Here is a 24173-nt window from a genome sequence, read left to right as displayed (position 1 = left end):
CGGGCATGGATGTGTGTGATGTCCTTAGGTTAGTTACGTTTAAATAGTTCTATGTCTAGGAGACTGATGACCTCAGATGTTAAGTCCCATAGTGCTTACAAGGGAACCTCCCCATCGCACCCCCCTCAGATTTTGTTATAAGTTGGCACAGTGAATAGGCCTTGAAAAACTGAACACAGATCAATCTAGAAAACAGGAAGAAGTTTTATGGAACTATGAAAAAAATAAGCAAAATATACAAACTGAATAATCCATGCGTAAGATAGGCAACGTAAAGTAAAGGGGTCGAAGGAGCGCCGTGGTCTCAGGGTTAGAGTGCGCACCTGTAGAATGAAAGGTCCTTGGTTCAAGTCTTCCTAGAGTGAAAATTTTAATTTTTTATTTTCAGTTTATGTGACAAAGTGTTATGTTTTCATCACTTTTTTGGGAGTGATTATCACATCCACAAGAAAACCTAAATCTGGCAAGGTAGAACAATCTTTTTACCCATTCGCCAAGTGTACAAGTTAGGTGGGTCGACAACATATTCCTGTCAGGTGACGCACATGCCGTCACCAGTGTCATATAGAATATATCAGACGTGTTTTCCTGTGGAGGAATCAGTTGACCTATGACCTTGCGATCAAATGTTTTCGGTTCCCATTGGAGAGGCACGTCCTTTCGTCTACTAATCGCACGGTTTTGCGGTGCGGTCGCAAACCACAGACACTAAACTTATTATAGTGAACAGAGACGTCAATGAACGAACGGACGGATCATAACTTTGCGAGAGTAAATAAAGTAAAATTATCACTCGATGGAAGACTTGAACCAAGGACCTCTTAGTCCCGAGCTGCTCACGCTAACCACGGGACCACGGCGCCCCTAACCTCAGAAAATCCTTAATGTTGCTTATGTTGCGCATGGACTACTCAGTTCGTATATTTTGCTTATTTTTTTCGTAGTTCCACACAACTTCTTCCTGTTTTCTCGATTGATCTGTGCTCAGTTTTTCAAGGCCTATCCACTGTGCCAACTTACAACTAAATCTGAGGGGGTGCGATGGGGAGGTTCCCTTGTTAGAGCCATTTGAACCAAATACCCAAAACAGACAGAGTTTGGTATCTATCTTAGATTTAAATTGGAAAGCAAGTATTTTGAAAATTATTATTTTTAAAATTAAAGGGGGGTACACAATATTTCATTAAAGGTCAACAAATAAAACTCACTTGGTTCTGGAGGTGTTGGTTCAAATGGCTCTGAGCACTATGGGACTTAACTTGTGAGGTCATCAGTCCCCTAAAACTTAGAACTACTTAAACCTAACTAACCTAAGGACATCACACACCTCCATGCCCGAGGCAGGATTCGAACCTGCGTCCGTAGCGGTCGCGCGGATCCAGACTGTAGCGCCTAGAACCGCTCGGCCACCCCGGCCGGCAAAGTCTGCGCGCACACACACACACACACACACACACACACACACACACACACACACACACACACACACACACACACATTAAGAAATGCAAAAGTTTTACCGCACTGGAAATAAATATGTCATCTGTAAAGCTTTATATTTTTTCGTCCTGGCCCTTTCCAGAAAGAAAGCATTTTCTTGTAGAAGCTCGAGCATCTTGTGCATCACCTTGCTACGTGATATGCACCATTCATCTGCGTAGGACAGAAACACATCGAATTGGTTCCAACTTCTTTGCACAACTCATTGAGAACTCTCTGTTCGTTTCACTACCTCGGATGTGGTATACAATCTTTATTTCCTTCGTGAATACGTTCAACAAATCAGCTGGAAGTATTCTCAATGCCAAAGCATAACGATTTGTAATGCGGTGGCTGAACGTTGCATTTGGAACAACTTCTTTCCCTAATGTGAGGAATCCAGAACGAACATCTAACATGGAAGGTACTCCATCCGTGCATATGCCTACTAACTTCGAGCAGTTCATCTCATTTTCCACAACGAAATACTTCACTGATAGGAAAACATCATCGCCGCGTGCAGTAACGTCCAGTGATTCCGAGAAGAAGTATTTTTTTTTCAGACCGTCATCTTTTATGTATCAAACATAGACAAGCAGCTTGGAACAAGCTGCTACATCAGTAGATTCATCTAACTGCACGGTAAAGAAATAATTTTATCTTATTTCGCTGAATACCGTGTCCAAAATATCCAAACTCATATACTCGATACGACTTCTGATTGTGTAACTGGAAAAAGATATCTTGTTTATCTTTTCCTCATGGCGCTCTCCAAGATCTAATGTAACCGCATTTAGTAATCACGGCCTGATGAGACCATCTCCTATTGTATGAAGGTCATTGGTTGCAGCGATTCGAAGAGAGATGCAGTATGAACCCCAAGACCAGCTTTTGTTGACTCGAAAATGTAGCCTGATGAATCCATGCATGAACTTTTTAGTGAAGCTGTTTTGCGTTACGGGAATACAATCTATTTTCAGAGAAACTTGGATGACTTCTTCCAAAGTGGTCTGAGTTTAATTTCCTCTGCTGTTACTACTTTACTGCACAGAATACATTGGGGCTTATCATTAGCTTTATCATCTAACATAGTAACACACCAATGCACGGAAATTTCTTCGTATGATTTTTTTGACAAGATTGGGTGGATGTTGAATGAAGGATAAAATTATCTACAACGCGAGTACTTAAGAGCAAGAAGAACACCAGAAAAGGCGTCGGGAACATGTAACATTACTAGACAAGAATATACTGCAACCGATGTTAACTATATCGATTAATCAGGGGTCAAATCTATTTGCAACTGAATTAATGCAATTTATATTTCGACATACAGGTTCCTCTCAATTTACTATGAAGCTTCTTCAGTATACGCAGTATATACAAATTTATATGCTGTATTTATTTGGCAGAACATCAAATGTGTGTGGATTCCGAAGGGACCAAACTGCTGAGGTAATCGGTCCCTACACTTACACACTACTTAAACTAAATTAGACTAACTTATGCTAGGAACAACACACACAGCCATGGCCGAGGGAGGATTCGAACCTCCGGCGGAAGATGCCGCGCAGCACCACATCGACAGAATCTAAAAAGATATACACATAAAAAAAAAGTTTTACATCACCTCGGTTCCGGGGGTTCCGGAACCTGTACAGAAAATTTCAATAGAGATCAACATAAACATTATTTCCGCTCTTTTTATTGCTCATGAGAACCACACATTGCATGTTCTACCACCATACAGCGAGACCTTCAGAGATGGTGGTCCAGACTGCTGTACACACCGGTACCTCTAATACCCAGTAGCACGTCCTCTTGCATTGGTGCATGCCTGTATTCGTCGTGGCATACTATCCACAAGTTCATAAAGGCACTGTTGGTCCAGATTGTCCCACTCCTCAACGGCGATTTGGCGTAGATCCCTCAGAGTGGTTGGTGGGCCATGTCCTCCATAAACAACCTTTTTCAATCTACCCCAGGCATGTTGATAGGGTTCATGTCTGGAGAACATGCTGGCCAATCTAGTCGAGCGGTGTCGTTATCCTGCAGGAAGTCATTCACAAGATGTGCACGATGTGGGTCCGAATTGTCTTCCAAGAAGACGAATGCCTGGCCAGTATGGTGGCAATATGGTTGCACTATTGGTCGGAAGATGGCATTCACGTATCGTACAGCCGTTACGGCGCCTTCCATGACCACCAGCGGCGTACGTCGGCCCCACATAATGCCACCCCAAAACAACAGGGAACCTCCACCTTGCTGCACTCACTGGACAGTGTGTCTACGGCGTTCAGCCTGACCGGGTTGCCTCCGAACACGTCTCCGACGATTGTCTGGTTGAAGGCATATGCGACACTCATATGAAGAGAACGTGATGCTGATCCTGAGCGATCCATTCGGCATGTTGTTGGGCCAGTCTGTACCGCGCTGCATGGTGTCGTGGTTGCAAAGATAGATCTCGCCATGGACGTCGGGAGTGAAGCTGCGCGTCATGCAGCCTACTGCGCACAGTTTGAGCTTTGGGAAGCCGAATGGTGACTTGTAAGAAGTCATAAACAACTTCCAGTTACGATCCATTTAAAAACGTGCATATGCCGACTTTTATATCATTTCCTTGAAACAAAAACACCTGACTAAACTATGTTTTTTCCTTTGTCTGAGAGCTAGGAGGTGCCCTCTCCCCCCTTGATCGCGCGGATGAGCACCTTTTTCTTAGCCTTCAGTTCTTATTGTACCCAGTTGGTTCTTACATACAGTATATATGAATCGCGTTTGCTTATGGGGGTTAGCTGCTCTTTCTGTGGTTACTAAATTTTGTTTTTGTTAATCAATGCAAGTGATGTGAGCTCTTTATTTTATTCCATGTGTCATGTTTCATGTTAGTACGTCGGATATTTTTCGAACAGAAGTCTTCGGTATCCGATATGTTACGCTAACAGAGGTTCTGTGTAATACCTGTGATCTCTGTTTGTCAATAGAATGCTCGTTACCAGTAATAGCATTCAGTGAGAAGTAAGTCAGAGACTAGGGTGTTGGTGACGCTGCCGTGCGGTCTGAAAATATGACAGAACACAGAGGTGCAAATGCAGAGGATGCCGAGTTTTGGAAATATTATTTGGTAAAGACTGATTTGAGAAGTGTGAAGATATTCGGGTAAAAGGTAACGTTGTTGCTGCATGTATGCTGGCACGTAATTTATCACGAGTTTGAGAAAGACAGATTTTCTCTTTACTGGTTCGGGTTAGTTAGCTTGAATATCGGGACAAAATAAAATGAAATTGTCTGTTCATATGGCTTGTATTCAGAGTTGTAGTTGCACCACTTCTTTAACATTTCAGTAACTAACCTGATGGCAGAGTAATATTTTTTTAATAAAAAGTAATCAGAGTTTCACAATATAGTTTCTGAATGCGAGTCTTTTCCAGTCATTTAGTAAGTCGAGTTTCTGTTGTCTCCTCACTAAAATTTTGTAATTCTGTGTTGCCGCACTGCACTGAGTGGAACACAGTCCTCCAAAAGTACAGCGTGGTATGCTGCGTGTCCATGCTTTGCACTTGCGCGAAGTTTTCTTTTCTTTAGCTCTATTGCTGCTGCGATGTATTTTTATTTTCATCGCCTTCGAGGAATACCGAGTCTCCGTTGTCACGGGTAAGTTATGAAAATTTATTAGGGCCAATGTAGCATCAGTTAGGAAATAATATGACCATTCAAAGTTAAGCTTTGCATTTCAAATTTACCATCAGGTTCAATTTGGGTTAATTACAGACCAGATCTAATTTCTTATACAGACAATCTTATTTCTACGGGGAAGTGCTACAATTCCCTGTGCATCATTAAATGTTGGCAATTTTATTTAGCCAATTTGCGTACGTAAATTTACAAGGCATTTTTGTAAAGCATTTTGGTCATTCATTCTTTCAAAATTCGTTTTGTCATTTTATGTAAAATTTTTATTCTATTGGTTTTGTATGTTGGAACTGCAAGTCACATATTGTAGCAGCTTCTTTAGGAAGCTTCTTAGGATACAGTTTTACGTTTTCTGAAAGTTAATTGTAAAGCAATTATACAGCTTCAGATTGATTTGGCGACTACTGTTATCAGATAGCGTTTACATACTGTTACGTATCCCTGTGCACTTTGATTTTATATACAGTTTGATTGGTAGTAACAAAATAATGTATTGAACTTTTATGATCTTTGGCTATGATACAGTTTATATTGCATAGCACTTGAAGTAAACCAAATATTGATTATCGTTGCAAAGACAAAAGATAAAATGCAGTTCTCACTACTGGTTTCTGTAGCTGGAAATTTAACTTTGTGCCCTCTGACCTATTCTGTGGGGATACGCGCAACACTAAAAGATTTCCTGCTGTGAAAGTATGATCGTTAATTTGCAAAACTATGTTCTCATATCTCTGATCTGGTTTGTTGGAAATGGAACACTGTATCATTTCTGTAACTGATTACGAAATTAAACACGCCTTTCTCTACTTTAGTCTCTGAAATGCACTGAAAACTACTCTTATTATACGCACAGAAGTTACAGCTAACACGAGAGCATGAAACTAAAAATGAAAATGATTTTAGTATTATTAGCCAGACCAGATTTCAACACAGCAGTCCTAGATCTCACAAAAGTAAAGTTTTAACTCTCTGATTTACGTAAATTATTTCCCTCACTAATATTGTACTAGCAGTTGCCCATGTCCATCTGAAAATGACATGATAAAATCTGCAATCCTCTTCTGTGGTCTCCGGGAAGCTGAAAGAAATAATTTTAATGCACAATTACTTGCCCGCTTAGTTGCGGGAAAACTGCTTCATTCAAATATAGTTTGAATTTGATGCGTCAGCGGCTCCCGCGATCGTGTCGCAGCACTGCGTCGCAAAAAATGCTAAATTCACTGAAAAGGGCTAAAAATGTGGAATGAAATACTGGGAAAGCGAGCTACAAATTATTGCAAGTTTTTTAACAATTTCTATATTCAGAATTAACATAAAATTCAGAGTACACACCTGTGTTATACATCAGTGCCCAATGACGTTTTTCTAGATCAAAAAACAAATGAAATGAACTAAGCGTTCGAGAGAGCGTCACAGGCTCTTACAATATTCAAGGCTACGAGAAGACACAGACAGTAATGTCGAACCTCCACTATTTATGAGCAATTTAATATACTAATATATACCTTTGTTATATTTTTAATTATCATTGTCTGCTTCGGTTTCCACACTCGCCAACCACAGACGTTATTTGCATAATATTATACAAACATAAAAATGCAAAATGATTATTTCTTTTACACAGAATCCACATAACCGATAACTGTTCATACAGAAATGAAATATAAGAACACAGATAAATGTTTTTTGCATATATTGCATAGATTTTACAAATGTCTTGCACGGAGACGTCACAATACCTAGACCACTTGCGTTTTTCAGGTTCACATTCAACAGACATACGCGAAAGTTTAAGAATAAGACACTAGTCTAGCCCAGCTTACAACAACACACTAAAGAACGACACAAAACACACAAAACTGTTACGTCTTTCGTCTGCATATGATTAACGTAATATTCGCCAGATTACAACCAGAATGCTTGACCATACTCGAGAAAAATTCCTAATTCAGGAATGGCCTTGGTGGAATGTTACGAAATAGTTAACAAGTGCTCCTCTTGGCGTCGTAGGAGACGTAACAGTTGTGTTGTGCAAAGAATTACGTGTGGGATAAAAACGGGAAGTTCCCTGTGCGGAGATACGCCGTTTTATGTGGATTGCTTCGAAATCCTAGGCACAAGCCGCGCCTCCCGTTCGAGCCAAATCGCTTGCTGTTGTTGCGTCACGGGCATTGCTTTCCGCTTGGCTGGCGCCGGGATCTCCCTTGCGACACCGTCTCTATGGGCGCATTGCAACAGGGAACACCAGCTTAAGAGGCGACAGTACTTACCAGTTAACTCGGCACCATCTCGTAAATCCTCAGTATCTCCGGGGCCCTAAAGGAGCGACTATCAAAATTTTATCTAATTCGCTATCAGGTCTAAAGCAGACTAAATACTATTACCAAAGCGGTAGAAGTCACAGTATCGAGTGCTGAATTCTCGCTCCTACTCAGGAGTTTCAACATCTCAAAAACACAATCGTCTTGATTAGGATTAAACCAACAGTGAATTAATGGCCAACGAGCAACATCCTAACAGAGGAACCAGTCTTCACCGCAACAGAGAAGTGCACTCCCTCCATAGCATGAAATCAAGGCAGGATTATAATTCGCTCAAGGCTGTATCGCAGGACAGTTTTCCAGGATTGTACCTTTCTTTCTAACAAACCTACACTTTGCAAAACGTAAATACTGTACTAATTGCTATTATCATTTAGTCATGAACGAATGAGCAAACAACTGTACCCAACTTGGTTTATCTGTGAATTATCAAGAGATAACCAACACGGCTGGAAAACCCGACAGAGTCTGACACATTAATGTTACAATCGTGTTAAAGACAAGTGACTTTCCAGTGTAGACATCTTTGTATCACTTCCTGACTCATGGCGATATTATGGTGCAGTAAAATGATTGAGCTCAAGCAGTTTGTGTCCAATGGGCAACTATTTTGTCTTACGCTGGCCATTAAAATTGCAGTGCCAGGAAGGATGACATGTAACGAAATTTTTACTCCGCGTACGTGTAGGTGATTCGCCAGATTACAAGCAGATTGATGACCATACGCGAGGAAAGTTCCTACATTCACGAATGACCTGGGTCGAATGTTACGTAATAGATAACAAGTGCTCCTCTTGACGTCGTAGGAGACTCGAACGGTTGTGTTATGCAAAGAATTACGTCCGGGATAATTATTAAGTAGTTCTTTGAGTTCTATCACTTTCCTTGCTTTTATAAAGCCTCTTTTTTGATGATTATGACCCATCATATGATACTATTGCCACTTTTCCACAACAAGCTGAAATTTTTTATTAGAAAAATAGAAAATTATAATTTTCTGAAAAGTACCACAATTTAAAAAGGATTTGGGTACAGTTTAAGGAACACAATTTGCGAAAACATAGAATCGTAAATGGGCTTTTATAACGTGGGAATACATTTCGCAGAGAAAAGGGATTCGGAATGAATATTCTTTATAGCATACATTTACTTACTACACTTTTGCTATATTAAGTCACAATAGCCCAAGTAAAACGTGCTACATTTTTATGACAATGTTACCTGAAAAGTGGTGGCAGCTTCTATTATTGCAAATAATGTTCAAGGAACGGTGAGTACGATAAAAGAATTATCATCACCTGACGGACTTTTAGAGTTTTAGAAGATTTTCCGGAATGGTTAACTTCATCGAACACCCTTTCGGGAGTGGGGGGGGGGGGGGGCGAGGAGTGATAATCCATTATGTTCTACGCTAGAAAAAGAAAATTGACTTTATTGACTAGCTAATATAGCTTTTCAATACTTTCTATTTTAGGCCTACTTGAGGTTATGTTCCACTGGTACCGGTAACATTTGTTTCTTACGTGAAGGGAGTGGGAAGGGGGGCGTGGTTTAGGAGAAGCGAGGGACCTGACAATGTCATGACATTTCTCCTGCCACCACATGTAGGCAACCGAAAGGTCAAAAGTCAGTTTCCATCAAAAGCATAAAAAAAAAAATTCAAATCGGTCTGAGCACTACGGAACTTAACTTCTGAGGTGATCACTCCGCTAGAACTTAGAACTACTTAGATCAAACTAACCTAATGACATCACACACATCCATGCCCGAGGTAGGATTCGAACCTGCGACCGTAGCGGTCGCCCGGTTTCAGACTGTAGCGCCTAGAACCGCTCGGCCACCCCGGCCAGCTATCAAAAGTCAATTTCTGCCCAAACTCACTATTGTGTTCGTACTGAAAACAACAAACAGTTTTCCAACATAAAATAAGATTTAATAACAATAATATGCTTATCCTAATCGTAGTAATCTCAGGGTCACTTTCCTGGGTGTTGTTATTAACAACTTTGTGTAGAAAGGCAGCATCTTTCGCTGATTTGAGTTGCCTGCGTAAAGGCTGCCTCGCACTCAGTTATATTCGGTGTTATGTTTGTTAGGTAGCACACTTGACTGGCTTGCAGGGAGTGCAGACACCTAGGCACGCATGCCCAACCTCTCACACGGTCTAAAAGATACCGCGTGTAAGGTAAAAGCAGACTCGTTTCGCTGCGTGAACGGTGAAAATGATCGAAATGGTCCAAACGCTTTCTCTGTTAACGTAGAACGTGCAACTGTTCACTGACGTCCAGTTTGGAGATAAGGCACTAACTGTGTTCTATCGCTAACGATGATACCACGAACACACTATTTCCTTGAAGGAATACTCTCTTTCTCGAATGAATTTCCACCCTCCAGGGGAGTTTGTGCTGGCGTAGGACTCAAGTTCAAGTCCAGCACACAGCTTTAATCTACCAGGAAGTTTCAAAACACTAATTCTCCCTAGAGCTCTGGTCTGGGTGCCGTTGTTATCACAGAAGGCAAAATTCTTTTAACACAGGCACAAAATTTGATTTTACACTATGGAAATTATCTCCGCAATGGAGGAAATTAAACGAAATAAAGACGTTTGGCATTGGCACCTACATGTTTCCTGCGCCTTATCGAAATGTACATTACGCTTGACTCCAGAAGCTCGGTGTATAAACTGAAAAATGTTGCTAGTGTCTATTTAGTTCTGTTCAAAAAAATGGTTCAAATGGCTCTGAGCACTATGGGACTCAACATCTGAGGTCGTAAGTCCCCTAGAACTTAGAACTACTTAAACCTAACTAACCTAAGGACATCACACACACCCATGCCCGAGGCAGGATTCGAACCTGCGACCGCAGCAGTCCCTCGGTTCCGGACTGCAGCGCCAGAACCGCTAGACCACCGCGGCCGGCTTAGTTCTGTTCCTAACAAGGGAACCTCCCCATCGCACCCCCCTCAGATTTTGTTATAAGTTGGCACAGTGGATAGGCCTTGAAAAAGTGGACACAGATCAATCGAGAAAACAGGAAGAAGTTGTGTGGAACTACGAAAAAAATAAGCAAAATATACGAACTGAGTAGTCCATGCGCAACATAAGCAACATTAAGGATTTTGTGAGGTTAGGGGCGCCGTGGTCCCGTGGTTAGCGTGAGCAGCTCGGGAATAAGAGGTCCTTGGTTCAAGTCTTCCATCGAGTGATAATTTACTTTCTTTATTCTCGCAAAGTTATGATCCGTCCGTTCGTTCATTGACGTCTCTGTTCACTGTAATAAGTTAAGTGTCTGTGTTTTGCCACCGCACCGCAAAACCGTGCGATTAGTAGACGAAAGGACGTGCCTCTCCCATGGGCACCGAAAACATTTGCTCGCAAGGTCATATGTCAATCGATTCCTCCACAGGACAACACGTCTGATATATTCTATACGACACTGGTGACGGCATGTGCGTCACCTGACAGGAATATGTTGTCGACCCATCTAACTTGTACACTTGGCGAATGGGTAAAATGATTCTTCTACCTTGCTGATTTAGGTTTTCTAGTGGATGTGATAATCACTCCCAAAAAAGTGATGAAAACATAAGAGTTTGTCACATGAACTGCAACAAATGAATGCAACAGTTTCACAGTCGCACAGTTTTCCCTGTGCTCTGTCAAAACATGTTTTTAACGTTTTCAAATTTTTCCGTGTGTAGACCGTCAAATCCTGCATGTGTCCAAGCAAATCTGAACATGTCACGGAATTTTGGAGAGCGAAGTTGATTATGTTTGAGTGCCTTAACTTTGATAATAGTCTGAAAATAAAAAAGTTTTCATTCGAGGGAGGCTTGAACCAAAGACCTTTCGTTTCGCAGCTGCTCACACTAACCACGGGACCACGGCGCTTCTGAGTTTAGACACTCCTTTATGTTGTATATCTTGCGCATGGACTACTCAGTTTGTATATTTTGCTTATTTTTTTCATAGTTCCACACAACTTCTCCCTGTTTTCTCGATTGCTCTGTGTTCAGTTTTTCAAGGCCTATCCACTGTGCCAACTTGTAATTAAATCTGAGGGGGGTGCGATGGGGAGGTTCCCTTGTAAGTATAACCTAACGCAAAACTTTAAAGCATAGCCTCGGAGTTCCCGATAATGAATTCTAAGTACAATTTGTTGCTGCATTCGGATCTGACGAGATGTATTTCCCTTCCTACATTTACACGGTAGCTGAGTGAAATGTCTGTCATCTATTTCCTGTCATTGTTACGCTCACTCTGAAATTAATTAGTGACCAGCTTCGAACATAAGGTTCATTTCCAAACCATTACCGTTGCATATGTTGGTGTTTCACTTCACAGCAATGACTCAATTCGTCGACTTCAATCCTGGGACTGGTCGTAGTCAGATGCATTCTCTTTTTCACCCAGGCACGAACATCCTGCAGTGTTTTTCCAAGAAATGAATTACTGTTAACCTGTAAGGTTAAAGTTTAGCCTATCGCTGACAGTGACGTCATCATAAATGAAGCTCTAAGTCCGATGGAGAGGCAAGTAATTTTGGATAACTGAGGAAAACGTAAATCGGGATTGGTGAATTTTTTTATAGCATTAGCTCATTCGTTGTCTAAGGCATATTTATTTCCGCAACGATCATCAAGGCCATAAAGACTCAGACAGTGGTTTGAAACTTAAAGAAGCTGAACCAGCCGAACGGTCAGGTGGTGACGTCATCAGACTGCAGCCTGATCGGAATGTCTGAACGGTGTATGCGTCCCGTTTCTCACAAATACTGCTGTAGTACCTTACGAACGTCCCTCGGTGTCGCTAACACAACGAAGAATTTAATGTATAATAGTTTTGTTCTGTTACTAGCGCCCTGGAGGTATTGGAATAAAGAAAAGTGGTCGTAAACTTCATGCAATTACATTCAGGTCCTCACTTTCTCATTACCATATCTTTTTCTGTCTTGAATCATTTGGTTGGCATGAAGCTCAATGTGTCACAACAAATTTCAATCGAGCCTGTGAATACCTCCGGCCTTTTATTATTTACTTCCTCATTTAGTCATGGGATGACTACCGAATCAGAGGGGCCACTGGTAAGGCACTAGGCTTTCTGAATTCCGGGATGGTTTCTTTGAGAAAGACACGATCGATTTCCTTCTCTGCACTGCTCAAATCTCCGCTTATTTTCGTTCTCTAATGACCTCGTTGTCAATAGGGCATTAGACCCTGTTCTTCCTCCCTTCCGTCTACACGAGAATCTACGAGCGATGCCCAATAAGTAATTCAACACATTTTTTTCTGAAGCTGGTTGGTTTTATTCAGGATTACAATACACCGTATTATTCCTCACTCTTTTGGCCACAAAACCCTATTTTACAACGTAATCTTCGTTCAATGCGAGGCCTTTCTGGGAGAGCTTGTATCCCCGTATTGTATCATTCTACTGGATGATGTCTGAGTCAACGTATTTCTGCATTAATACCTTCTCCATCACACACATACTGTTTCCAGTGGAATGCATCCCCCATTGGGCCAAAGATAGAAGTCGGAAGGTAGTCTAGTGGATAAGGAAGAACAGTCCAGTGAAGTTTTGTGAGCTCCTCTGGGGTCCGCAGACTTGTGTGAGGCCTTGCGTTGTCTTCGAGAAGGAGAAGTTCGTTTGCATATTCGTGGTGACGAACACGCCGAAGTCGTTTCTTCAGTTCCCTGAGAATAGCACAATACACTTCAGAGATGATCCTTGCACCATGAGGTAAGACATCGAACAGAATAACACCTTCAGAGTCCCAGAAGACTGTCGTCATGACTTTACCTGCTGAGGATGCGACTCTGAACTTTTCTTTCGGAGAGGTGGTGTGGTGCGACTCCATGAATTGTCGTTTTGTTTCCGGTTCCAAGTGATGAACCCATGTTTGATGACCTGTGACGATGTTCGACAAAAATTGTCACGATCAGCAACGTAACGTGCATGCTACTCGGAAACGATGGTAGCTAGTTTCTCTTTGTGGTTTTCTGGTCTGGCTCTGAGGTACCCAGCGGGCAGACACCTTTGAGTACTACAACTCGACGAGTGTGTCAGCTCTACCAACAGAGACGTCCAGTTGCGCAGCGAGTTGTTTGGTTGCGATCCGTCGATCACCTCGAATGAGAGTGTCCACACGTTTCAACATTGTAGGCGTCACGCGGGAGATCGGACAGGTTTGCGCGACCTTGTTCCGATGACGACAGTCGCCTCGCTCAACGACTCACCGTGCTTTTGTACACTGCGAGGTCTCTGAAGACATTCTGCAAGCATCTTCTTCTTCTTCTTCTTCTTTCGACTAACCCATTTGGAGGGTACGATGAATCAGCTTTGGCTACTCTTCATTGTATTAGAGTTCCTTAGTTTCCAAATTTCCTTCATCCTTTTAGAGTGTTGTTCCCCTTCTTCATGACTCCACTTTCGTCTAGTCGATTTGTTTCTCTCCTGAAATTCTGTCTTTTGAACTGCCTTTCTGAATTGTATTCTGTTTTCTATTGTGTCTATTGTAATTCGAGCGTTTTCCGTGTCCTTTTCAGTCTCTATGAACCATGTGGACTTGGATTTGTAGCTATTGAGTAATGTGAATATTCGTTTGGTTAGTTCAAAATGGCTCTGAGCGCTTTGCGACTTAACTTCTGAGGTCACCAGTCCCCTAGAACTTAGAACTACTTTAACCTAACTAACCTAAGAACATCACGCACATCCATGCCCGAGGCAGGATTCGAACCTGCGACCATAGCGGTCGCTCGGTTCCAGACTGTTGCTTCTAGAACCGCTCGGCCACTCCGGCCGGCGTTTGGTTAGTCTGTTGTTACAAAATTGTTCACCACCGGCAATGGAGGGTGAAGCTTTGACAATGCCAGCCACTCGTGCTGGCGAAACGTCAGAAAAATCATTAGATGAACGTCGGCCGAAGAACCCGAGACAGAAGCCAATAGGCAGTTTGTCAGTCTGTTGTTATCCATTCTTAATGTATGCCCAAAAAATTTTAGTCTTCTCTTCATCATTACATCAGTTAGTTTTTCAGTTTTCAAGTATAGCTCTCTGTCTGGTCTTAACCTGTATTCACCATTATCGTTTCTTTTAGCTCCCAGTATTTTCCTTATAATTCTTCTTTCGACCTTCTCTAGTTTTTCAAGATCTCCATTTCTTGTTACATTAAGTGCTTCTGCCGCATACAGAGTTTCAGGTCTGGCCACTGTTTGGTAGTGTCTTACTTTCGTGTTCCAGGACAAGGATTTTTTCATATAAACGTTTTTGGTCATATGAAACACTTTTTCCATTTTGTGAACTCTAGTTTCTATAACTGTCTTTTCTTTTACATTGTATGTAACATGCAAGCATCTAAGAATATTTGCGATGCTCAGGTTTTCTGTCAAAGCAAACTCAATGGCAGCACACCGATTGGAGCTCATCTCCACTACAGACGACATTTTGAAGGCTACAAACAGCGCCGTCCGTATAGGAAATTCATGAAACTATGGGTGTGAAGCGGGAATACTCCACGATGTCCCATAACAAATTCTGCGTTTTTTTCAACCAAAACTGGCCGAGAAAAAAAAAGTGAGCATTACTTATCTATCGCCGCTCGCACTAATTTACGTTCATATCGCACCACAGTGCTGCTTGGACTTTTTCCCAAAAACATGTCATTGCCAGATATGAGAGGAGTTGTAAGTGAGGACTGACTCAATAATGAGCCGCTGACCTTCGATTAACCGATGTGAGTGAAATATAAAACTGCTGTCGAAGTGTAATCAACTTAGCATTTAATCACTCGGAAATTCTTTTTGCAGACAATATATGTGAGATACAAATCTATGTCTGCATTATACTACAAGGCTTTGACGAAACACCGAGCAGATGTGGTGAACTGCCTTCACGGTAAAATAACGCGGTTTTTGAGGAAATTCCAAATGCGGAAACTTCTTTACCTTTTACGAGATGAGTAATGTGAAAGAGCTATGAGTAAAGAGTTCACATTATTAAAGCACGTCACATTGTGTTGTCGGTACTTCTCAATGACGTTCATAGAGCTACGAGAAGAAAATTAATCTCAGGAAAGGACGTGACGTGTTGGAATTAGAGCTAAATCGTAGACTGCTCTCTTACAAGATGGACCTCGAAACCGGCGTACTGTATTTGACAAGGAATAATGCAGCAAAGATCTTTCTACTTCAGAAAAGAGCTTTATTAAAATAAGGTGTTGGTGTTTCTGGATTAGAACTGTACATACCGCTATGTTTTGAGCGTCAAGACGGGCAAGTTAAACAACGAAACTCCGATCAGTGAGAGGTTGACGAACGTGACAATCGTTAAGGCATGAAGAGCAACATTATATATTCTGAGAAAGATCGTGGAGACAAATTTCGGGCAGAAGCGTTGCTATAGAACAAATGCTTCTCGTGATGTAAACGTATTGTAATCTACTATGACTAAATGTTCGATAACTCATGTTTGTGTGCGTGTGCATGTGCACTTGTTTGGTGGTCACATTAAGGTGCAGTTCGCCTATAATTTCCTGAGTCGGTTCACAAGTCTGAGAAAGGTCCGTAAATTATTCACAGGATTACAATTATATAACTTTACGTAAAATCAAATTATCACAGAATGTCGTAAAGAGTTTTCGTTCGAAGAAGAAAAAGAAGATAGAAAGTACGCATACTGGCGGGCAGCGGTTTAAATCCCCGTCTGGCCATCCCCTCAAACTATCAGGTAAAGGCCTCGATGGTTCACCCTAAAGGGCACGGCCAATTTCCTTAACCAGTCAGAGCTTGTGCTCCTCTCTAATGAGCTCGATGTCGGCTGGACGTTAAACTGTAATCTTCCTTCCTCTTCTTTCAATTTTAATACAGTTCCGAAACCAACAGGAAAAAATTACAGAATCATTGATTGATTCGACTTAAAGAAGAGGCCCGAGTGTGGCATACAAAGGGAGCAGGTAAGTCATCCCTGTACAAGTAGAATCGATATAAGTTATGTTACTCGCAAAAACTCCACAATCTGACCCTGAAGACCACACGATACCAACCGACAGCCGCGTCATCCTCTGCAATGTGGCTCCATATTTATGAGTTGCGGAGGGCACGGATTCTGCACAGCGCTCTCCCTGCCTTTGTCTGCTTTCTGATCGTGAAACCGCTACTTTTCAGTCAACTAGCTCCTCAGTTGACATCAACCCGTCGTTCCTGCCCTCTCACCTACGAAAAATCCCTGGCAGTACCGCGAACTGAACCTGGGTCCTCCGCATAGCCGCCAGATACACTGATATTCTAAGAGATGTGCTGGTCAGGCGCTATCAGTTCCCGACAAAATAGAGTATAACAGTAAGAAAAAAGGTTATAATTACACTGAAGAGCCAGAGAAACTGTTACACCTGCCTTATATCGTGTAGGGCTCCCGCGAGTTCCCATAAGTGCCGCAATACAACGTGGCATGGGCTCGACTAATTTGGTGCTGGAAGGAATTGACACCATGAATCCTACAGGACTCTCCATACATCTTTAAGAGTACAAGGAGCACGTTGTAAGGCATCCCAGATATGCTCAATAACGTTCGTGTCTGGGGCGTCTGGCGGCCAGCGTTAAGTGTTTAAACTCAGAAGAGTGTTTGTCGAGCCACTCTGTAGCAATTCTGGACGTGTGAGATGTTGCATTGTCCTGCTGGAATTTCCCAAGTCCGTCGGAATGTACAATGAACATGAATGGATGCAGGTAATCAGACAGAATGCTTACGTACGTTTCACCTGTCAGAGTCGTATTTAGGCGTGTCAGGGTCCCATATCACTCCAACTGCACACGCCCCACACCATTACAGAGCCTCCACCAGCTTGAACAGTCCCCTGCTGACATGCAGGGGCCATGGATTTATGAGGTTGTCTCCATACCCGTACACGTCCATCCGCTGGATAAAATTTGAAACGAGACTCGTCGTACCAGGCAAAATGTTTCCAGTCATCAACAGTCCAATGTCTGTGTTGACGGACCCAGGCGAGGCGCAAAGCTTTGTGTCGTGCAGTCATCAAGGTTATACGAGTAGGCCTTTGGCTCCGGAAGCCCATATCTATGATGTTTTGTTGAATGGTTCGCACGCTGACAATTGTTGGTGGCCCAGCATTGATATCTGCAAAAACTTGCGGAAGGGTTGCACTTCTATCACGTTGAACGATTCTCTTCAGTCGTTGTTGGTCCCGTTCTTGCAGGATCTTTTTCCTGCCGCAGCGATGACGGAGATTCGATGTTTTCCCAAATTTCTGATATTAACGGTACACTCGTCAAATGGTCTTACGGGAAAATCCCCACTTCATCGCTACCTCGGAGATGCTGTGTCCCATCACTCGTGCGCCGAATATAACACCACGTTCAAACTCACTTAAATCTCGGTAGACTGCCATTGTAGCAGCAGTAACCGATCTAACAACTGCGCCAGACATTTGTCTTACATAGCCGTTGCCGACCGCAGCGCCATATTCTGCCTGTTTACATAACTCTGTAACTGAATATGCATGCTTATACCAGTTCCTTTGGCGCTGCAGTCTATATTGGTAGACACCTCAAGTGTTGTAGAAAATAAACGAGATCGTGTATTTTTAAGGTTCTTACCTCAATCAGTAGAAGCGGACTACTACGATGCATGAAAATCAAACATTCCTTAAAACAGAATTGCAAATTATCCATATTATACTCAACCTAGGGTTGATAATGAAAGCACTTTCCGACTTCCAAACAAGGTGAAATAATCAGATGCCTGAAGCAGTTTTATACAAGATGGTGCTATCCTTTAAATAATTTTGTTTGAATGCAGAAGGTTTTCAGCTGCCCTCTTGTTTTACAAGTGTCGGCTTTTTCGTACATCTGGGAAAGTTAGTTTTCGCAGTTTCGAGCGAAGTGGAGAGTTGGAGCGTTGACAACTGCCTGACGTTTCGCGGCATTTCTCTCGCCGCTAGAGCCACAACAGACAAAAGCCGGCGTTTAGACGGTGGAAAACTGGCGTGGCTATCCCAGACGCCATCTTTCGCAGAAGACCTTTCCAGCCACGTCCGCCAGTCGGCCAGTCCCTGGAAATGGTGGCTTCGTGTCTGTGAAGTGAGCGGAAGCGTCCAATCTCTTGTGTTCACGCCGCGTGGGACTGCACCCACGAGCAGCCGGAGCGACGCCGCGCGTCACGCAGCGCCGACGACGCCACTGCTATGTGCGGGATGGTTCTGAAAAAGTTCAAAAAAGTAATGGAAACTGCTCTCCTCATAAGCGTTTTTGTCAAGGCACTCTTCACCACGTTACATACTCTTTGTAGGTAGGCTCGTGTGCTTCTGTGTACTCTAGACAATGTGTCTTGGAGAAACCGAGCCTAACATTTCAGTTTCTACAAAGAGTGTATTTACTGTCAGGATCACAAAGCGGCCCTTTGTAGGTGTTTTGCCAAACCATCTTCAGATTTATTTGAAACAAAAAAATACGAGGTCGTTTGGCGCACTACGACACCATGTAACTGTTCATTGAGCGTGTCGAATGGCGATTCTGCCATTGAGACAGACTCCTGATGTTCCTTGCCAGTGCAGTGGAAAGAGGTTGATCAGCAATGCCTTTTGAATATTTTGGTATGACGGACACACGATCTCTGGCCGCTGGTCACAGAATAACTGCAAACTGCATTTCGGTTTGTTTCTTACCCCAGTTAGCAAAAACAAAAAAAAAAAAAAAAAAAAAAAAAAAAAAAAAAAAACAAAAAAAAAAAACAAAAAAAAAACACAAAAGTTCAAATGTGTGTGAAATCCTATGGGACTTAACTGCTAAGGTCATCAGTCCCTAAGCTTACAGACTACTTAACCTAAATTATCCTAAGGACAAACACACACACCCATGCCCGAGGGAGGACTCGAACCTCCACCGGGTCCAGCCGCAGAGTCCATGACTGCAGCGCCTTACCCCAGTTAGCTTTTATACCTGTAACGCCCTGAAAACAGTGCACAACAATGTAAATATGGACTATATGCGCCATGTGTCCTGTTTCCATTAGGTCACGGCACATGCTGTTGACAACATTAGCACCCACTTTACTCTTCGCTCTCAAGCTTGCATTCAGTAAGAAGGAGCGAAGGTTACGGTTTAACCTCCCGTCGACATCGAGGTCATTAGAGAGGGAGCACAAGCTCGGAGGGGTTCGAGGACGGAGAAGGAAACAGGACATTACAATTCAAAGGAACTATTTCTGCATTTGCTAATATTCAGTACTGCACGGCTTTGCCTTCAGTTTGTTTTCCCGGCGCTAACAGCGATACGCAGCTGTGTGAACGGAGCCGCTGATGAAGAGGTGATCGATATGAATCTTGAGTATGGGTTCACTGAATGCATTGGAAGAGCTACGCAGTGACACTCTACTGAGCTGTTCCCACATCACTGGCAACCACATCACAGTTCAGTGTTTCGTCTGAGGGTTGTTGCATTACTCTTTGTGGTGTGCTGTAATTGTTGGTTATTGCTTGCTACTGGCTTCTTCGCTGTTTTGAAAGTATTTTCACAGACACAGTGGTGACTGCCGTAACAACCCGCCAGAGACAGTAGGTCCCTTATGGTATGTCCGCCGACAGCGGCACAACAAATACCCAGGTGGCAATGACTGACAATGTTTATTTATCAAGGATTAATAGCACGTATACTCTGACATGGACTGAAACAAAACATTAAATAAGTTACTTCTTCATACAGAACAATAGTACTTCTGGCCACTGGTCGGATTGTCACTAAATTCTTTAAACACACACTTTATGAAAGTCCCTTAGAATGTTCGTTCACTGTTAAAGTACAAACTGAACGAACAAAGTTTAAGGCCTGTAAGGAGCAAAATTGTTTAAGTCTGGTGTGTAGCTGTTCGAAAGTTCACAAGGCTGCCACAGCGACCCACTTCCGATCTTCTTCATCAAGGAGGCCACGTCATGGTGGCCCCTCTCGATTAAGAACCCTGACTGAAGAAGTCCTTACAGAATCGGCGCCTGGCCCAGGAAAACTTACTCGGACTGGGCCGGTCCGGTATGGTCCGAGCACTGCCCTAAATACCACTCAGCATTAGGATACAAAATGGTTAAAAAAATGGTTCAAATGGCTCTGAGCACTATGGGACTTAACTTCTGTGGTCATCAGTCCCCTAGAACTTAGAACTACTTAAACCTAACTAACCTAAGTACATCACACACATCCATGCCCGAGGCAGGATTCGAACCTGCGACCGTAGCGGTCGCGCGGTTCCAGACTGTAGCGCCTAGAACCGCTCGGCCACTCTGGCCGGCAGGATACAGTTGGACCTATTTTCAATCATGTATCTTGCAGAGGAGCAAAGATTCATGTGGCCCACAGCCTCCAGTAGCCCTTAGGACGCCTCCTGGTGGACGGTCAGAGCATGGCTCTATTTCTTCTCGAAAATTATTCTCTGTGTATTAGGCATCACTGACGTGATGTTTGTTGCTGATACTGGAGTTGCTGAGGTTCGGTACAGCATCCTTCTGGCAATGCGGAGGGGAGGAGACGCTGAAGCTCATTTTGACGGCCACAGAGGAACAGAGGAGGCAAGTTCCGCACTGGTGACCGGTGTGGGTGGGTGGGGTGGGGGTGGATGACGTCCACATTCTTTGGTACCAGTCCTAACGTTGTGTGTGGTGGAGCCGCTGAAGGCCTCTCCAGTGAGTTGGCCGCCAAAAGCAGTTGAGATGACCCAGCGTTGGCAAAGATGGAGACAGCAAGTAGCTCTGTTTCTGGAGCAACTTAAAGTGGTAGTTTCTCGGCGCCAGGAGGATGAAAGTGATGTTGGTATCAGATGACTTGTTTACAGTGCAGTGTGTTCTTCTTACATGTCATGTCAGCTACGGTCCTGCGTAATAATTTGTGAATTACTTCTAGAAACCAATGTTGGTCTCTGTTAAAATCAATAGCCCACACTATATTTTTAGGAGAAAAACGATGGCAGCTAGAGTGCCGATTAATGGGCTGTGAACTGTGGGTTCATCCCACAGTTTGGAGAATGGGTTCGGCCATGAAGTCTTGACAGGAGATGAGCTGTCCTCCAGGGTTAAGCTGTAGGATGTCAGAAAAAGGACGAGAACCTCGTTCAGCGGATGGTAATGGTCAGCTTTAAACATTTGGGTTTAAAACGTGCGGACGAAATACTCTGCTAGTACATTTGGGGCAAGGTAGAAGGTTGCTGGGTGAGCTAGGACGATGCCATTTTTGTCATACAATGTGGAGAATTCTGCAGATGCAGATTGGGAACCCCTGTCTGTAAGAATGCTGTAAGGAAGTTCTTTTATGGGAAAAAGAAAGATAAGATTTGTTTAGTTTCACTAGTTGATGTTGCAGACATGCAGGAAGCGTGTAGAATTCTGCTGATTGTATCTGTTGCAATAAGCCAGTGAGGCCTAAGGAAGGTCCCACAAAATCCTAATAAAGCCTGTGACAAGGAGTGAAAGAGTCTGGCCAAGGAAAGAAATTATGTGAAGGTGGGCCTACTTGATCTGGCAGTGATGCAAGATTTCAGTAACAGCAGTGTCCATGCCAGGACAATAGATTTGGTAGTGGGCCAGATGTTTATTGAGCACCACATTCCACTGTCTGATGTCGAGAAGCGACAAAATGCGCTGCAGGAGATGCAGATTGGCCACCCTGGTGCAGCTGTTTTCTCCTTGGAGAAGCAGCAGGTCGTTCATTGTTGAGAAGTCATTCCGACTGTGCCATTAGGCCTAGACCTCCAGCTGCCAGAGCTGTTTGTGGTTTGGCAGCCACCTGTGGCATACCATGTGGAGGATCTCACTGAGGGCTGGGTCCTCTGTCGTGTGGTGCGTGATTAGCTTGGTGTTAGTGGGATGTTAGCCATGGTTTCTTCTTTAGCTATGTCCAGATAGAAACACGCTTCAGGATTCTTGTTAAATGCTTGGGTCATAGCACAGGGGTAGATGGGAAAGGAGATCAGTATTTGCATGTTGTGTGCTAGAGCGATACTGAATACCATAATAACATCTCGACAGGAACAGGGTCCAGCACAGATGATGGCAGATAGTTTTGGTGACAATGTTGACTGAAGGCTGAAGCGTTGAAAAAAGGAAGAAAAGGTTTATGGACCACATATAATATGCGTGATATGCATATAATCATGGAATTTTTAAAGCCAAAGTTGATGGTTAATACTTTTTTCTCAATTGCCTATAATTTCTTTCAGCAGCAGTCAGGGTATTGGGCATAAAAGAGTTTGGGCGTTCCATCTCGTCAATCGTGTGGGACAGGACTGCCCCCAACCGATAGTCTGACGCATCTGCTGCCATTGTAAGAGGTTCGACAGGGAACTATGCTGTAAGGCATGAAAAGTGGAGAAGGCCCTGTTTTCAGTCTCTGAACGCTTTGTCACGTGCTGGGGTCAACTGCCAACGGACATCTTTCCACAATAAGTGGTGGAATGGTGCAGAAATGTCTGCTGGATGGGGAATCAACTTTCTGTAACACTTCAGTTGTCCCAACATTGATTTCAGTTGCATGGTATTGGTAGGCGCCGAAAGTTTCTATACTGCCTAGGTGTAACGAGGTGTGCAGTGGATGCCAGGAGCACTGAAAATATATCCATGATATTCAGCTTGATGAGCATTTTAGACTCGCCTGTTGTAAGACTGTGAACAGAGCATCCAAATTGTTCCCCAGGTCCTGGGCATCTTTGCCTGTGATGAGAATATCGTCCCTGGAACATTGTAAATGAGATGCTCCAGATATTGTTGAAATATCGCCGGGGTGCTGCCTTTACCAAAGAGAAGTGTGTTGCCCTGGAACAACCTGAAGGAAGTGTTCACGACTATGATACGTTGCAATTGTTTATCCAGTGTCAGTTGGTCGGATCTGAGCGTCAGGCCAATTTTTCAAACACTTTTCTGCCAACTAGATGGAACGCGACGTCCTCTACATTAGGTGTCAGATATACATTAATGACTGATAGGGCGTTGGCACCATTTGGTTTTTCAACAACGACAGTGGGGGTGGCTTATTGGCTGTCTGGAACTGGAGTGAGGTTGCCTTCATTTTGTAGGCGCTGTAATTCTCCCGAAGCTTATCCCTGAGCGAAAAAGGAACATCTCTGGCCTTACAAAACTTTGGCGTTGCCAATGGAAGGAGGACACGTTGGCTTCATAGCCTGTAACACCTGAAATGTATTGTGAAAATACGGAGGTGAATTGTGAAAAAGTCTTTTAGGTACGGGTTTGTACCCAGAGAGTTAGCTGTGGGGCAGAGTCAAGAATTTGTAACCTAAGAGCATTAAAAGGTTCGTGCTTAAGAGACTGACAGCTATCGGGGCGAACACAACCAAAATGATGGCTGTGATGTTGTGCAGCCGATACTGTACTTGAGCCGTGAATTGTGTGGTGTACAGGGATACTACACTATAAGAGTTTGTGACAGTTGGTACCACAGATACTGTAGATGTGCCTCCGCCGCAAGAACATGGCTCTGCACATACGAATCATACTGCCAGCGAGAATCACGCCCCCTGGAGTGGCAGTGCCACCAGGAAGAGAGACGTACACGTAAGTAACCGTGCACGAGCAGAAGTTGGCAGTTGCAAGTTGCAGCTCAGTCAGAGTCTTGCGGAGGAGTTCCTGCAGAACTTTCGTCGTGTCTTCAAGTCGCCGGGTGAGTGACCGA

Source organism: Schistocerca nitens, chromosome 1 (genome assembly GCF_023898315.1).
Source record: "Schistocerca nitens isolate TAMUIC-IGC-003100 chromosome 1, iqSchNite1.1, whole genome shotgun sequence".
Taxonomy (NCBI): Eukaryota; Metazoa; Arthropoda; class Insecta; order Orthoptera; family Acrididae; genus Schistocerca; species Schistocerca nitens.
This window is presented reverse-complemented; position numbering follows the sequence as displayed.